The sequence below is a fragment of the Hemibagrus wyckioides genome, linkage group LG05 (genome assembly GCF_019097595.1).
Source record: "Hemibagrus wyckioides isolate EC202008001 linkage group LG05, SWU_Hwy_1.0, whole genome shotgun sequence".
NCBI lineage: Eukaryota > Metazoa > Chordata > Actinopteri > Siluriformes > Bagridae > Hemibagrus > Hemibagrus wyckioides.
The window spans coordinates 4440067-4453460 of NC_080714.1; the positions used below are offsets into that span (position 1 = coordinate 4440067).

General features: G+C 44.0%; 9 non-coding genes across 9 annotated transcripts; 6 read left to right on the forward strand and 3 right to left on the reverse strand.

Annotated features, from left to right (window-relative positions):
* Positions 1-3521: 3521 nt before the first annotated feature.
* On the reverse strand, positions 3522-3594 carry trnaa-agc (transfer RNA alanine (anticodon AGC)). The gene has a single exon. It is a non-coding gene; the product is annotated as a tRNA-Ala (tRNA).
* A 373-nt stretch (positions 3595-3967) lies between these two features.
* On the forward strand, positions 3968-4040 carry trnaf-gaa (transfer RNA phenylalanine (anticodon GAA)). The gene has a single exon. It is a non-coding gene; the product is annotated as a tRNA-Phe (tRNA).
* Positions 4041-4297: 257 nt separating this feature from the next.
* trnas-gcu (transfer RNA serine (anticodon GCU)) lies at positions 4298-4379 on the forward strand. The gene has a single exon. It is a non-coding gene; the product is annotated as a tRNA-Ser (tRNA).
* A 1100-nt stretch (positions 4380-5479) lies between these two features.
* trnal-aag (transfer RNA leucine (anticodon AAG)) lies at positions 5480-5561 on the forward strand. The gene has a single exon. It is a non-coding gene; the product is annotated as a tRNA-Leu (tRNA).
* Positions 5562-9127: 3566 nt separating this feature from the next.
* trnaa-agc (transfer RNA alanine (anticodon AGC)) lies at positions 9128-9200 on the reverse strand. The gene has a single exon. It is a non-coding gene; the product is annotated as a tRNA-Ala (tRNA).
* Positions 9201-9573: 373 nt separating this feature from the next.
* On the forward strand, positions 9574-9646 carry trnaf-gaa (transfer RNA phenylalanine (anticodon GAA)). The gene has a single exon. It is a non-coding gene; the product is annotated as a tRNA-Phe (tRNA).
* A 257-nt stretch (positions 9647-9903) lies between these two features.
* On the forward strand, positions 9904-9985 carry trnas-gcu (transfer RNA serine (anticodon GCU)). Its single transcript has one exon. It is a non-coding gene; the product is annotated as a tRNA-Ser (tRNA).
* A 1100-nt stretch (positions 9986-11085) lies between these two features.
* Positions 11086-11167, forward strand: trnal-aag (transfer RNA leucine (anticodon AAG)). Its single transcript has one exon. It is a non-coding gene; the product is annotated as a tRNA-Leu (tRNA).
* Positions 11168-13173: 2006 nt separating this feature from the next.
* Positions 13174-13246, reverse strand: trnaa-agc (transfer RNA alanine (anticodon AGC)). Its single transcript has one exon. It is a non-coding gene; the product is annotated as a tRNA-Ala (tRNA).
* Between the last annotated feature and the right edge of the window lie 148 nt (positions 13247-13394).

Here is a 13394-nt window from a genome sequence, read left to right on the forward strand (position 1 = left end):
ACGGGGCCTTAAGCCGAGACCAGTCGAGGTCAGTGACCTGCCGCGAGCCGAGGCCGCGCTCCCTCCTTTCTTGGGAATGGTTAGGTGTCTCCTGTAGAGCTGGTGAAGCGGAAGGCGTGTTAGTCGCACGGCAGCCCATTTGTGGTGCCCGTGCCAGGCTTCCTCCTTGTCTGGCCGAATGACTCGGCCATCTTCTTACCACGCGCGCGTAACCCCACCGGCGCCCTCGGTTAAGCACTGTTAACAAGCGTTAGGTGTCAGTAGATTCCAGTGTGGTATTGACCTGTGAAGTACAGAGACGAGGGTGTCCAGCATTTCTTGCTAATAAAATTGAGTTTAATTTGAAAAATGAATGTTTAAAAATTCACATTAACCAATGCTCATAATTCATGTTTTATTGTTTTGTTACATTAGTTCATATAACTCCAATATGTATGATTATTTAAGGTCAACATAAATGTATTTATGCGATTTGCTCTTTATTACATGCACAGACTTTTACTATTTTTTTTTTGGGGCTAAGTGTCCTGTGTTTTTGTGTTGTCTTTTTTGTATTTATTATTTTTGCACTGTCTTGTCGTTGCTTTGTTTGCACCTAGCTGCACACTTTTCACTTTATGTGGCTTGGACGAACTTTCGGCCCTAGCTTTGTGTTGTTCTTGTGTTTGATCTTCATGTTGTATGTTCATGTAGCACCAGGTCCTGGAGAAACGTTGTTTCATTTCACTATGTACTGCGTCTGTGTACTGTGTACACTATGTACTAACCATACGGAGGAGCTTTCTTTATTACTGGCCATGTTAAAAAAAAAACCCAGCTGTTTGTTTGGTAAAAGAGCCAGATTCATGGATAATATACAACAGATATAAAAAAAAAACTACAAATATTTTAAAATATTAAACCTTCAATGTATAAATGTGAAGAAAAAAAAAGAGAACAGTTCTAGCTGAAGAAAAGCAGCCCTAAATCATAATGCTAACACCACCATGCTGTACCATGGACATGGTGTTTATTTCATGGTGTGTGTTTTGTACCAAACATTTGGAATTATGGAATTATTCTTATTATTTGGTTCATTCAGGACACAGCCACATTCCCAATTAGAAAAGAGAGATTTTCCCCAAATTTTGTCCCTAAAATATTTCTTCTTTTTCATTTTTAAATTTGTAGATATATTTCCCAGTGACAACAAAAAATATCCGACATGTTTTATCTTGGTTTCTTATTTTACAAAACCTGCCCATTTAAAAGGGGTGTGTAGACTTTTTTATATCCACTGTATATTAAAAAAAACATAGGCTCAGTGATACAACAAAACATTTACAGAATACTGCAAGTGAAGGGTTTCATATTCTTAAAAAATCACAGCTTTCATATATAAAAAGATGATTGGATATACTGGTAAAGAAAGGCTGGTTTAGACTTCCATTTAACAAGACAAAACAACAGTTTTATGAGTGTAAACTCATCAGTCCTGATCACTTCCCCTTGTTGGAAAACTCTCCAGTTACAGTTTTTCCCACTCTTACTCTGGAGACCCCTTCCATATTAAAAACTTTATCTGTAGACAACATCCTGTGGTATAAATTTAAAAAATAAGTTATTTTAGTAAAAAGCAGAGTTTTAGCATACTCACCTAAGGATGCCACTACTTTTTTTCCTTCTTAAACCTACCCCCAACCATCTTGGTTGAGTTATTTGCTTGTTGATTGAGAAATTTCAGTATATAACATGCCCTAAAGATTTGTTGTTTAGACGGAAACAATATTAACTAGAGGATCAAGCCCGCTACCTTTTGCATGCTAAGCAAGCACGCTACCATTTGAGCTAATTCCCTTCAACAAATACAAGGGCTCAGTAGAGTCCACCGGGTAGATTCCACCTAGACCTAGAAGTACTAAAGACATCCCCTTGTTGGAAAACTCTCCAGTTACAGCTTTTGTGCCCCAAAGATGCTTTGTTTAGAAGGAAATAACATTAACTGGAGAATGCGGGCATCGATCCCGCTACCTCTCGCATGCTAAGCTAGCGCTCTACCATTTGAGCTAATTCCCCCCTACCAGGGAGGACAAATTTTCCATGGCCCGAGGGTTCTCTGGATTGATAGGGGAAGCTAATTTTAGCTAGACTTATGCCGAGTTCACACTGCACGATTTTCAAAGCGGTCAGATCATGGCTGTTTTCACACTGCACGACTATCTAGGGTGGCATTCAGCCGCTGCTGTGTTCACACTCCACAATGGATCGGCGACAGTAGGTTACACGCTGCATGACTTCACAACAGGAAGAATCGCCCACATCTCTGTCTGGAACACAAACTACGTTTCACAACCGAACGTATGCGAGAAATAATAAGGAAATACACCCAATCAGAGTTCTCACGCGAGATTGGAAATGGAAACCTGCCAAAGGGCCAGTGAGAGTAACAAGGATTGCACATTGGGCAGAACGCAGACACTAACTGGAGAATGCGGGCATCGATCCTGCTACCATTCACATGCTAAGCGAGCGCCCTACCAGTTGAGCTAAGGGCCCTCAGCAAGCACAAGGGCTCAGTGGATTTCACCGGGTAGATTCAACCTAGACCTAGAAGTTCTGAAGACGTCCCCTTGTTGGAAAACTCTCCAGTTACAGCTTTTCTGCCCTAAAGATGCTTTGTTTAGATGGAAATAATATTAACTGGAGAATGCGGGCATCTATCCCGCTACCTCTCGCATGCTAAGCGAGCACTCTACCGTTTGCGCTAATTCCCCTTTATCAACACTAGAGGTCAGTACATTCCAGCGGGGTACTGACCGGTGCAGTATAGAGACAAGGGTTTTCAGCATTTCTTTCAAATAAAATTGAGTTTCATGTGAAAAATTAATATTTAGAAGGTAGAGGGACGTTAAATTACAGCATCTCATTCTCTCTCCCTCTGTCTCTCTCTCTCTCTCTCTCTCTCTCTCTCTCACTCTCTCTCTCCCATTTAACAAGACAAAAAAAGTTTTATGAGTGTAGACTTATAAGCCCTGAAGACTTCCCCTTGTTGGAAAACTACAGCTTTTCACTTTCCTGACTCTTACACAGTGTGAACACTGGAGACTCCTTCCAGTGTAGTAAAATACAATAATAAAGTGATAATATGTTCAGAAACAGAGTTTTAGCGTTCTCACCTAAAGAAGCTACTAATTTTTTTCTTTTTAAAGCTACTCCCAACCATCTTGGCGGGGATATTTGCTTGTTGATATAGCTTGTTAATTGAGAAATTTCAGTATATAATATGCCCTAAAGATTTGTTGTTTGGACAGAAACAATGTTAACTGGAGAATGCGGGCATCGATCGCGCTACCTCTCGCATGCTAAGCGAGCGCTCTCCCATTTGAGCTAATTCCCCTCAACAAAAGACAGGGCTCAGTAGATTCGACCGGGTAGATTCCGCCTAGTCGTAGACGTTCTGAAGACGTCCCCTTGTTGGAAAATTCTCCAGTTACAGCTTTTCTGCCCTAAAGATGCTTTGTTTAGAAGGAAATAACATTAACTGGAGAATGCGGGCATCGATCCCGCTACCTCTCGCATGCTAAGCGAGCGCTCTACCATTTGAGCTAATTCCCCTTAAGCAACCCTAGAGGTCAGTACATTCCAGCGGGGTACTGACAAGTGGCGTATAGAGACAATGGTTTTCAGCATTTCTTACAAATAAAATTGAGTTTCATGTGAAAAATTAATATTCAGAAGGTACAAGGACGTTACATTACAGCATCTCACTCTGTTAGGCGTGTTAGTCGCAAGGCAGCCCATTTGTAGTGCCCGTGCCAGGCTTCCTCCTTGTCTGGCCGAATGACTCGGCCATCTTCTTACCACGCACGCGTAACCCCACCGGCGCCCTCGGGTAGCCTGGGATTTGAGTGGCGTAAGGCTCCCATGCCTTCTGTCGTGCTGACAAAAACGTGCTCGCTCACACATACCGGAGCGCCCTGGCAGAGGTGCCGAAATAGCTCAGTTGGGAGAGCGTTAGACTGAAGATCTAAAGGTCCCTGGTTCGATCCCGGGTTTCGGCAGCTGGCGGCAGAGTAGTCCGCCTGCGCGGACTTATGCCTCAGACTTGAAAACAGCAAAACGTGGAAATCAGATCCCCTGGTCGGAGACGAGAGCAAAAAACTCGGATGCTCCAGGACTCTTGGGTTCTTGAACGCTTAGCCTGCACCCTTCAGTTTACGTGACTGCGGTCTTCAATCATTGGCAAGGCAGCCCCCTAGCCCGCACGCCATTAGAAAACCCCTGCTTTTGACAAGGCGCCTTGGAAGCCCTGTCACCCGACGAGGTGGCCGAGAGGTTAAGGCGATGGACTGCTAATCCATTGTGCTCTGCACGCGTGGGTTCGAGTCCCACCCTCGTCGCGCGTGTTCTTCCCCTTTACCGCTATGCGCCCGGGTTTGTTGCAAGCCGACTGCTTCGGACCTGGCCCATGAGATGGAGTGAGAATAGTGAAAAGCTAGCGGTGGGTCTAATGCCGAGTTCACCCCGCACGATCTTAGCCCTGATTTTCAGTCGCTGGCAGGTTTTGCGAGATCGCGATCCCGCAATATCCAAGGCAAATCGGAGCTCGTGCACGCGAGTGACGATGGCGCAGTCTGAATTACCAAAGACGCGATCCGAGACAATCGCCGAAGCGTGGCAGATGCCCCTGAAATACCTGTCGGCGACTTATAATCCTGCAGTGTGAAAGGAGTTCTGAGGGACAAATACATTGGCGATGACCTACAGCCAATGAGAGAACAAGATACAGGGCAGCGGGAAGTTCGGGGAGGAGTTATAGACCACTATACCAGCAAGCACGGCTTCGGTTGGAGCACAATATTATAGGTTATTAGAGTGTATATGTTTTTATCAGAGAAAAATGTCTTAAGTATAGTTATATCAGAACAAATAAGCTTTACAATTACATCAAACAGAAATAAAGCAGAAACATTTGCTTGACCAGCCGCACCGGCAACAGCACATTGCAATGTTAATCATTTCTTCAATTATGCAGAACGCACCATCCTTGTTCCCCGCACAGACCATTTGGATCGCGCAGGGGGTGCCATTTCCAGTCTCGCGTGAGAACTCTGAAATCACTTCTCGCGTGCGTTTGATTGTGAAACGCAGTTTGAGGACCAGAAGGACTTGTCTGCGATTCTTCCTATTGTGAAGTCATGCAGTGTGTAACCGTCTCATCGTGCAATGTGAACACCGCAGCAACTGAATGCTCCCCCAGACAGTCGTGCAGCGTGAAAACAACAGTGATCCGACTACTTTGAAAATCGCGCAGTGTGAACTCGGCATAAGTGTTTCCCAACCTTGGGCTGCATTCCTATGCTGGTTGGACACACATGCTGTAAGTTCATATGAGCAAGCCACCTCAACAGGAGGTGGAGGATATGGACAGCCAATCCACGTTTCAAAGCCCTTGTGGGTTTGGATCTTGCTGATCTCGGAAAGACCCTGCTCGCCTGTGGGTAGCGTGGCCGAGCGGTCCAAGGCGCTGGATTAAGGCTCCAGTCTCTTCGGGGGCGTGGGTTCGAATCCCACCGCTGCCAGGCTGACCTTTTGTTCTTAAGCAGAAGCGTTCCTTCCGCCCAAGGCTACAGGGGTGGCGGTTGGCCACGGGGCCTTAAGCCGAGACCAGTCGAGGTCAGTGACCTGCCGCGAGCCGAGGCCGCGCTCCCTCCTTTCTTGGGAATGGTTAGGTGTCTCCTGTAGAGCTGGTGAAGCGGAAGGCGTGTTAGTCGCACGGCAGCCCATTTGTGGTGCCCGTGCCAGGCTTCCTCCTTGTCTGGCCGAATGACTCGGCCATCTTCTTACCACGCGCGCGTAACCCCACCGGCGCCCTCGGTTAAGCACTGTTAACAAGCGTTAGGTGTCAGTAGATTCCAGTGTGGTATTGACCTGTGAAGTACAGAGACGAGGGTGTCCAGCATTTCTTGCTAATAAAATTGAGTTTAATTTGAAAAATGAATGTTTAAAAATTCACATTAACCAATGCTCATAATTCATGTTTTATTGTTTTGTTACATTAGTTCATATAACTCCAATATGTATGATTATTTAAGGTCAACATAAATGTATTTATGCGATTTGCTCTTTATTACATGCACAGACTTTTACTATTTTTTTTTTGGGGCTAAGTGTCCTGTGTTTTTGTGTTGTCTTTTTTGTATTTATTATTTTTGCACTGTCTTGTCGTTGCTTTGTTTGCACCTAGCTGCACACTTTTCACTTTATGTGGCTTGGACGAACTTTCGGCCCTAGCTTTGTGTTGTTCTTGTGTTTGATCTTCATGTTGTATGTTCATGTAGCACCAGGTCCTGGAGAAACGTTGTTTCATTTCACTATGTACTGCGTCTGTGTACTGTGTACACTATGTACTAACCATACGGAGGAGCTTTCTTTATTACTGGCCATGTTAAAAAAAAAACCCAGCTGTTTGTTTGGTAAAAGAGCCAGATTCATGGATAATATACAACAGATATAAAAAAAAAAACTACAAATATTTTAAAATATTAAACCTTCAATGTATAAATGTGAAGAAAAAAAAAGAGAACAGTTCTAGCTGAAGAAAAGCAGCCCTAAATCATAATGCTAACACCACCATGCTGTACCATGGACATGGTGTTTATTTCATGGTGTGTGTTTTGTACCAAACATTTGGAATTATGGAATTATTCTTATTATTTGGTTCATTCAGGACACAGCCACATTCCCAATTAGAAAAGAGAGATTTTCCCCAAATTTTGTCCCTAAAATATTTCTTCTTTTTCATTTTTAAATTTGTAGATATATTTCCCAGTGACAACAAAAAATATCCGACATGTTTTATCTTGGTTTCTTATTTTACAAAACCTGCCCATTTAAAAGGGGTGTGTAGACTTTTTTATATCCACTGTATATTAAAAAAAACATAGGCTCAGTGATACAACAAAACATTTACAGAATACTGCAAGTGAAGGGTTTCATATTCTTAAAAAATCACAGCTTTCATATATAAAAAGATGATTGGATATACTGGTAAAGAAAGGCTGGTTTAGACTTCCATTTAACAAGACAAAACAACAGTTTTATGAGTGTAAACTCATCAGTCCTGATCACTTCCCCTTGTTGGAAAACTCTCCAGTTACAGTTTTTCCCACTCTTACTCTGGAGACCCCTTCCATATTAAAAACTTTATCTGTAGACAACATCCTGTGGTATAAATTTAAAAAATAAGTTATTTTAGTAAAAAGCAGAGTTTTAGCATACTCACCTAAGGATGCCACTACTTTTTTCCTTCTTAAACCTACCCCCAACCATCTTGGTTGAGTTATTTGCTTGTTGATTGAGAAATTTCAGTATATAACATGCCCTAAAGATTTGTTGTTTAGATGGAAACAATATTAACTAGAGGATCAAGCCCGCTACCATTTGAGCTAATTCCCTTCAACAAATACAAGGGCTCAGTAGAGTCCACCGGGTAGATTCCACCTAGACCTAGAAGTACTAAAGACATCCCCTTGTTGGAAAACTCTCCAGTTACAGCTTTTGTGCCCCAAAGATGCTTTGTTTAGAAGGAAATAACATTAACTGGAGAATGCGGGCATCGATCCCGCTACCTCTCGCATGCTAAGCTAGCGCTCTACCATTTGAGCTAATTCCCCCCTACCAGGGAGGACAAATTTTCCATGGCCCGAGGGTTCTCTGGATTGATAGGGGAAGCTAATTTTAGCTAGACTTATGCCGAGTTCACACTGCACGATTTTCAAAGCGGTCAGATCATGGCTGTTTTCACACTGCACGACTATCTAGGGTGGCATTCAGCCGCTGCTGTGTTCACACTCCACAATGGATCGGCGACAGTAGGTTACACGCTGCATGACTTCACAACAGGAAGAATCGCCCACATCTCTGTCTGGAACACAAACTACGTTTCACAACCGAACGTATGCGAGAAATAATAAGGAAATACACCCAATCAGAGTTCTCACGCGAGATTGGAAATGGAAACCTGCCAAAGGGCCAGTGAGAGTAACAAGGATTGCACATTGGGCAGAACGCAGACACTAACTGGAGAATGCGGGCATCGATCCTGCTACCATTCACATGCTAAGCGAGCGCCCTACCATTTGAGCTAAGGGCCCTCAGCAAGCACGAGGGCTCAGTGGATTTCACCGGGTAGATTCAACCTAGACCTAGAAGTTCTGAAGACGTCCCCTTGTTGGAAAACTCTCCAGTTACAGCTTTTCTGCCCTAAAGATGCTTTGTTTAGATGGAAATAATATTAACTGGAGAATGCGGGCATCTATCCCGCTACCTCTCGCATGCTAAGCGAGCACTCTACCGTTTGCGCTAATTCCCCTTTATCAACACTAGAGGTCAGTACATTCCAGCGGGGTACTGACCGGTGCAGTATAGAGACAAGGGTTTTCAGCATTTCTTTCAAATAAAATTGAGTTTCATGTGAAAAATTAATATTTAGAAGGTAGAGGGACGTTAAATTACAGCATCTCATTCTCTCTCCCTCTGTCTCTCTCTCTCTCTCTCTCTCTCTCTCTCTCTCTCTCACTCTCTCTCTCCCATTTAACAAGACAAAAAAAGTTTTATGAGTGTAGACTTATAAGCCCTGAAGACTTCCCCTTGTTGGAAAACTACAGCTTTTCACTTTCCTGACTCTTACACAGTGTGAACACTGGAGACTCCTTCCAGTGTAGTAAAATACAATAATAAAGTGATAATATGTTCAGAAACAGAGTTTTAGCGTTCTCACCTAAAGAAGCTACTAATTTTTTTCTTTTTAAAGCTACTCCCAACCATCTTGGCGGGGATATTTGCTTGTTGATATAGCTTGTTAATTGAGAAATTTCAGTATATAATATGCCCTAAAGATTTGTTGTTTGGACAGAAACAATGTTAACTGGAGAATGCGGGCATCGATCGCGCTACCTCTCGCATGCTAAGCGAGCGCTCTCCCATTTGAGCTAATTCCCCTCAACAAAAGACAGGGCTCAGTAGATTCGACCGGGTAGATTCCGCCTAGTCGTAGACGTTCTGAAGACGTCCCCTTGTTGGAAAATTCTCCAGTTACAGCTTTTCTGCCCTAAAGATGCTTTGTTTAGAAGGAAATAACATTAACTGGAGAATGCGGGCATCGATCCCGCTACCTCTCGCATGCTAAGCGAGCGCTCTACCATTTGAGCTAATTCCCCTTAAGCAACCCTAGAGGTCAGTACATTCCAGCGGGGTACTGACAAGTGGCGTATAGAGACAATGGTTTTCAGCATTTCTTACAAATAAAATTGAGTTTCATGTGAAAAATTAATATTCAGAAGGTACAAGGACGTTACATTACAGCATCTCACTCTGTTAGGCGTGTTAGTCGCAAGGCAGCCCATTTGTAGTGCCCGTGCCAGGCTTCCTCCTTGTCTGGCCGAATGACTCGGCCATCTTCTTACCACGCACGCGTAACCCCACCGGCGCCCTCGGGTAGCCTGGGATTTGAGTGGCGTAAGGCTCCCATGCCTTCTGTCGTGCTGACAAAAACGTGCTCGCTCACACATACCGGAGCGCCCTGGCAGAGGTGCCGAAATAGCTCAGTTGGGAGAGCGTTAGACTGAAGATCTAAAGGTCCCTGGTTCGATCCCGGGTTTCGGCAGCTGGCGGCAGAGTAGTCCGCCTGCGCGGACTTATGCCTCAGACTTGAAAACAGCAAAACGTGGAAATCAGATCCCCTGGTCGGAGACGAGAGCAAAAAACTCGGATGCTCCAGGACTCTTGGGTTCTTGAACGCTTAGCCTGCACCCTTCAGTTTACGTGACTGCGGTCTTCAATCATTGGCAAGGCAGCCCCCTAGCCCGCACGCCATTAGAAAACCCCTGCTTTTGACAAGGCGCCTTGGAAGCCCTGTCACCCGACGAGGTGGCCGAGAGGTTAAGGCGATGGACTGCTAATCCATTGTGCTCTGCACGCGTGGGTTCGAGTCCCACCCTCGTCGCGCGTGTTCTTCCCCTTTACCGCTATGCGCCCGGGTTTGTTGCAAGCCGACTGCTTCGGACCTGGCCCATGAGATGGAGTGAGAATAGTGAAAAGCTAGCGGTGGGTCTAATGCCGAGTTCACCCCGCACGATCTTAGCCCTGATTTTCAGTCGCTGGCAGGTTTTGCGAGATCGCGATCCCGCAATATCCAAGGCAAATCGGAGCTCGTGCACGCGAGTGACGATGGCGCAGTCTGAATTACCAAAGACGCGATCCGAGACAATCGCCGAAGCGTGGCAGATGCCCCTGAAATACCTGTCGGCGACTTATAATCCTGCAGTGTGAAAGGAGTTCTGAGGGACAAATACATTGGCGATGACCTACAGCCAATGAGAGAACAAGATACAGGGCAGCGGGAAGTTCGGGGAGGAGTTATAGACCACTATACCAGCAAGCACGGCTTCGGTTGGAGCACAATATTATAGGTTATTAGAGTGTATATGTTTTTATCAGAGAAAAATGTCTTAAGTATAGTTATATCAGAACAAATAAGCTTTACAATTACATCAAACAGAAATAAAGCAGAAACATTTGCTTGACCAGCCGCACCGGCAACAGCACATTGCAATGTTAATCATTTCTTCAATTATGCAGAACGCACCATCCTTGTTCCCCGCACAGACCATTTGGATCGCGCAGGGGGTGCCATTTCCAGTCTCGCGTGAGAACTCTGAAATCACTTCTCGCGTGCGTTTGATTGTGAAACGCAGTTTGAGGACCAGAAGGACTTGTCTGCGATTCTTCCTATTGTGAAGTCATGCAGTGTGTAACCGTCTCATCGTGCAATGTGAACACCGCAGCAACTGAATGCTCCCCCAGACAGTCGTGCAGCGTGAAAACAACAGTGATCCGACTACTTTGAAAATCGCGCAGTGTGAACTCGGCATAAGTGTTTCCCAACCTTGGGCTGCATTCCTATGCTGGTTGGACACACATGCTGTAAGTTCATATGAGCAAGCCACCTCAACAGGAGGTGGAGGATATGGACAGCCAATCCACGTTTCAAAGCCCTTGTGGGTTTGGATCTTGCTGATCTCGGAAAGACCCTGCTCGCCTGTGGGTAGCGTGGCCGAGCGGTCCAAGGCGCTGGATTAAGGCTCCAGTCTCTTCGGGGGCGTGGGTTCGAATCCCACCGCTGCCAGGCTGACCTTTTGTTCTTAAGCAGAAGCGTTCCTTCCGCCCAAGGCTACAGGGGTGGCGGTTGGCCACGGGGCCTTAAGCCGAGACCAGTCGAGGTCAGTGACCTGCCGCGAGCCGAGGCCGCGCTCCCTCCTTTCTTGGGAATGGTTAGGTGTCTCCTGTAGAGCTGGTGAAGCGGAAGGCGTGTTAGTCGCACGGCAGCCCATTTGTGGTGCCCGTGCCAGGCTTCCTCCTTGTCTGGCCGAATGACTCGGCCATCTTCTTACCACGCGCGCGTAACCCCACCGGCGCCCTCGGTTAAGCACTGTTAACAAGCGTTAGGTGTCAGTAGATTCCAGTGTGGTATTGACCTGTGAAGTACAGAGACGAGGGTGTCCAGCATTTCTTGCTAATAAAATTGAGTTTAATTTGAAAAATGAATGTTTAAAAATTCACATTAACCAATGCTCATAATTCATGTTTTATTGTTTTGTTACATTAGTTCATATAACTCCAATATGTATGATTATTTAAGGTCAACATAAATGTATTTATGCGATTTGCTCTTTATTACATGCACAGACTTTTACTATTTTTTTTTTGGGGCTAAGTGTCCTGTGTTTTTGTGTTGTCTTTTTTGTATTTATTATTTTTGCACTGTCTTGTCGTTGCTTTGTTTGCACCTAGCTGCACACTTTTCACTTTATGTGGCTTGGACGAACTTTCGGCCCTAGCTTTGTGTTGTTCTTGTGTTTGATCTTCATGTTGTATGTTCATGTAGCACCAGGTCCTGGAGAAACGTTGTTTCATTTCACTATGTACTGCGTCTGTGTACTGTGTACACTATGTACTAACCATACGGAGGAGCTTTCTTTATTACTGGCCATGTTAAAAAAAAAACCCAGCTGTTTGTTTGGTAAAAGAGCCAGATTCATGGATAATATACAACAGATATAAAAAAAAAACTACAAATATTTTAAAATATTAAACCTTCAATGTATAAATGTGAAGAAAAAAAAAGAGAACAGTTCTAGCTGAAGAAAAGCAGCCCTAAATCATAATGCTAACACCACCATGCTGTACCATGGACATGGTGTTTATTTCATGGTGTGTGTTTTGTACCAAACATTTGGAATTATGGAATTATTCTTATTATTTGGTTCATTCAGGACACAGCCACATTCCCAATTAGAAAAGAGAGATTTTCCCCAAATTTTGTCCCTAAAATATTTCTTCTTTTTCATTTTTAAATTTGTAGATATATTTCCCAGTGACAACAAAAAATATCCGACATGTTTTATCTTGGTTTCTTATTTTACAAAACCTGCCCATTTAAAAGGGGTGTGTAGACTTTTTTATATCCACTGTATATTAAAAAAAACATAGGCTCAGTGATACAACAAAACATTTACAGAATACTGCAAGTGAAGGGTTTCATATTCTTAAAAAATCACAGCTTTCATATATAAAAAGATGATTGGATATACTGGTAAAGAAAGGCTGGTTTAGACTTCCATTTAACAAGACAAAACAACAGTTTTATGAGTGTAAACTCATCAGTCCTGATCACTTCCCCTTGTTGGAAAACTCTCCAGTTACAGTTTTTCCCACTCTTACTCTGGAGACCCCTTCCATATTAAAAACTTTATCTGTAGACAACATCCTGTGGTATAAATTTAAAAAATAAGTTATTTTAGTAAAAAGCAGAGTTTTAGCATACTCACCTAAGGATGCCACTACTTTTTTCCTTCTTAAACCTACCCCCAACCATCTTGGTTGAGTTATTTGCTTGTTGATTGAGAAATTTCAGTATATAACATGCCCTAAAGATTTGTTGTTTAGATGGAAACAATATTAACTAGAGGATCAAGCCCGCTACCATTTGAGCTAATTCCCTTCAACAAATACAAGGGCTCAGTAGAGTCCACCGAGACCTAGAAGTACTAAAGACATCCCCTTGTTGGAAAACTCTCCAGTTACAGCTTTTGTGCCCCAAAGATGCTTTGTTTAGAAGGAAATAACATTAACTGGAGAATGCGGGCATCGATCCCGCTACCTCTCGCATGCTAAGCGAGCGCTCTACCATTTGAGCTAATTCCCCCCTACCAGGGAGGACAAATTTTCCATGGCCCGAGGGTTCTCTGGATTGATAGGGGAAGCTAATTTTAGCTAGACTTATGCCGAGTTCACACTGCACGATTTTCAAAGCGGTCAGATCATGGCTGTTTTCACACTGCACGACTATCTAG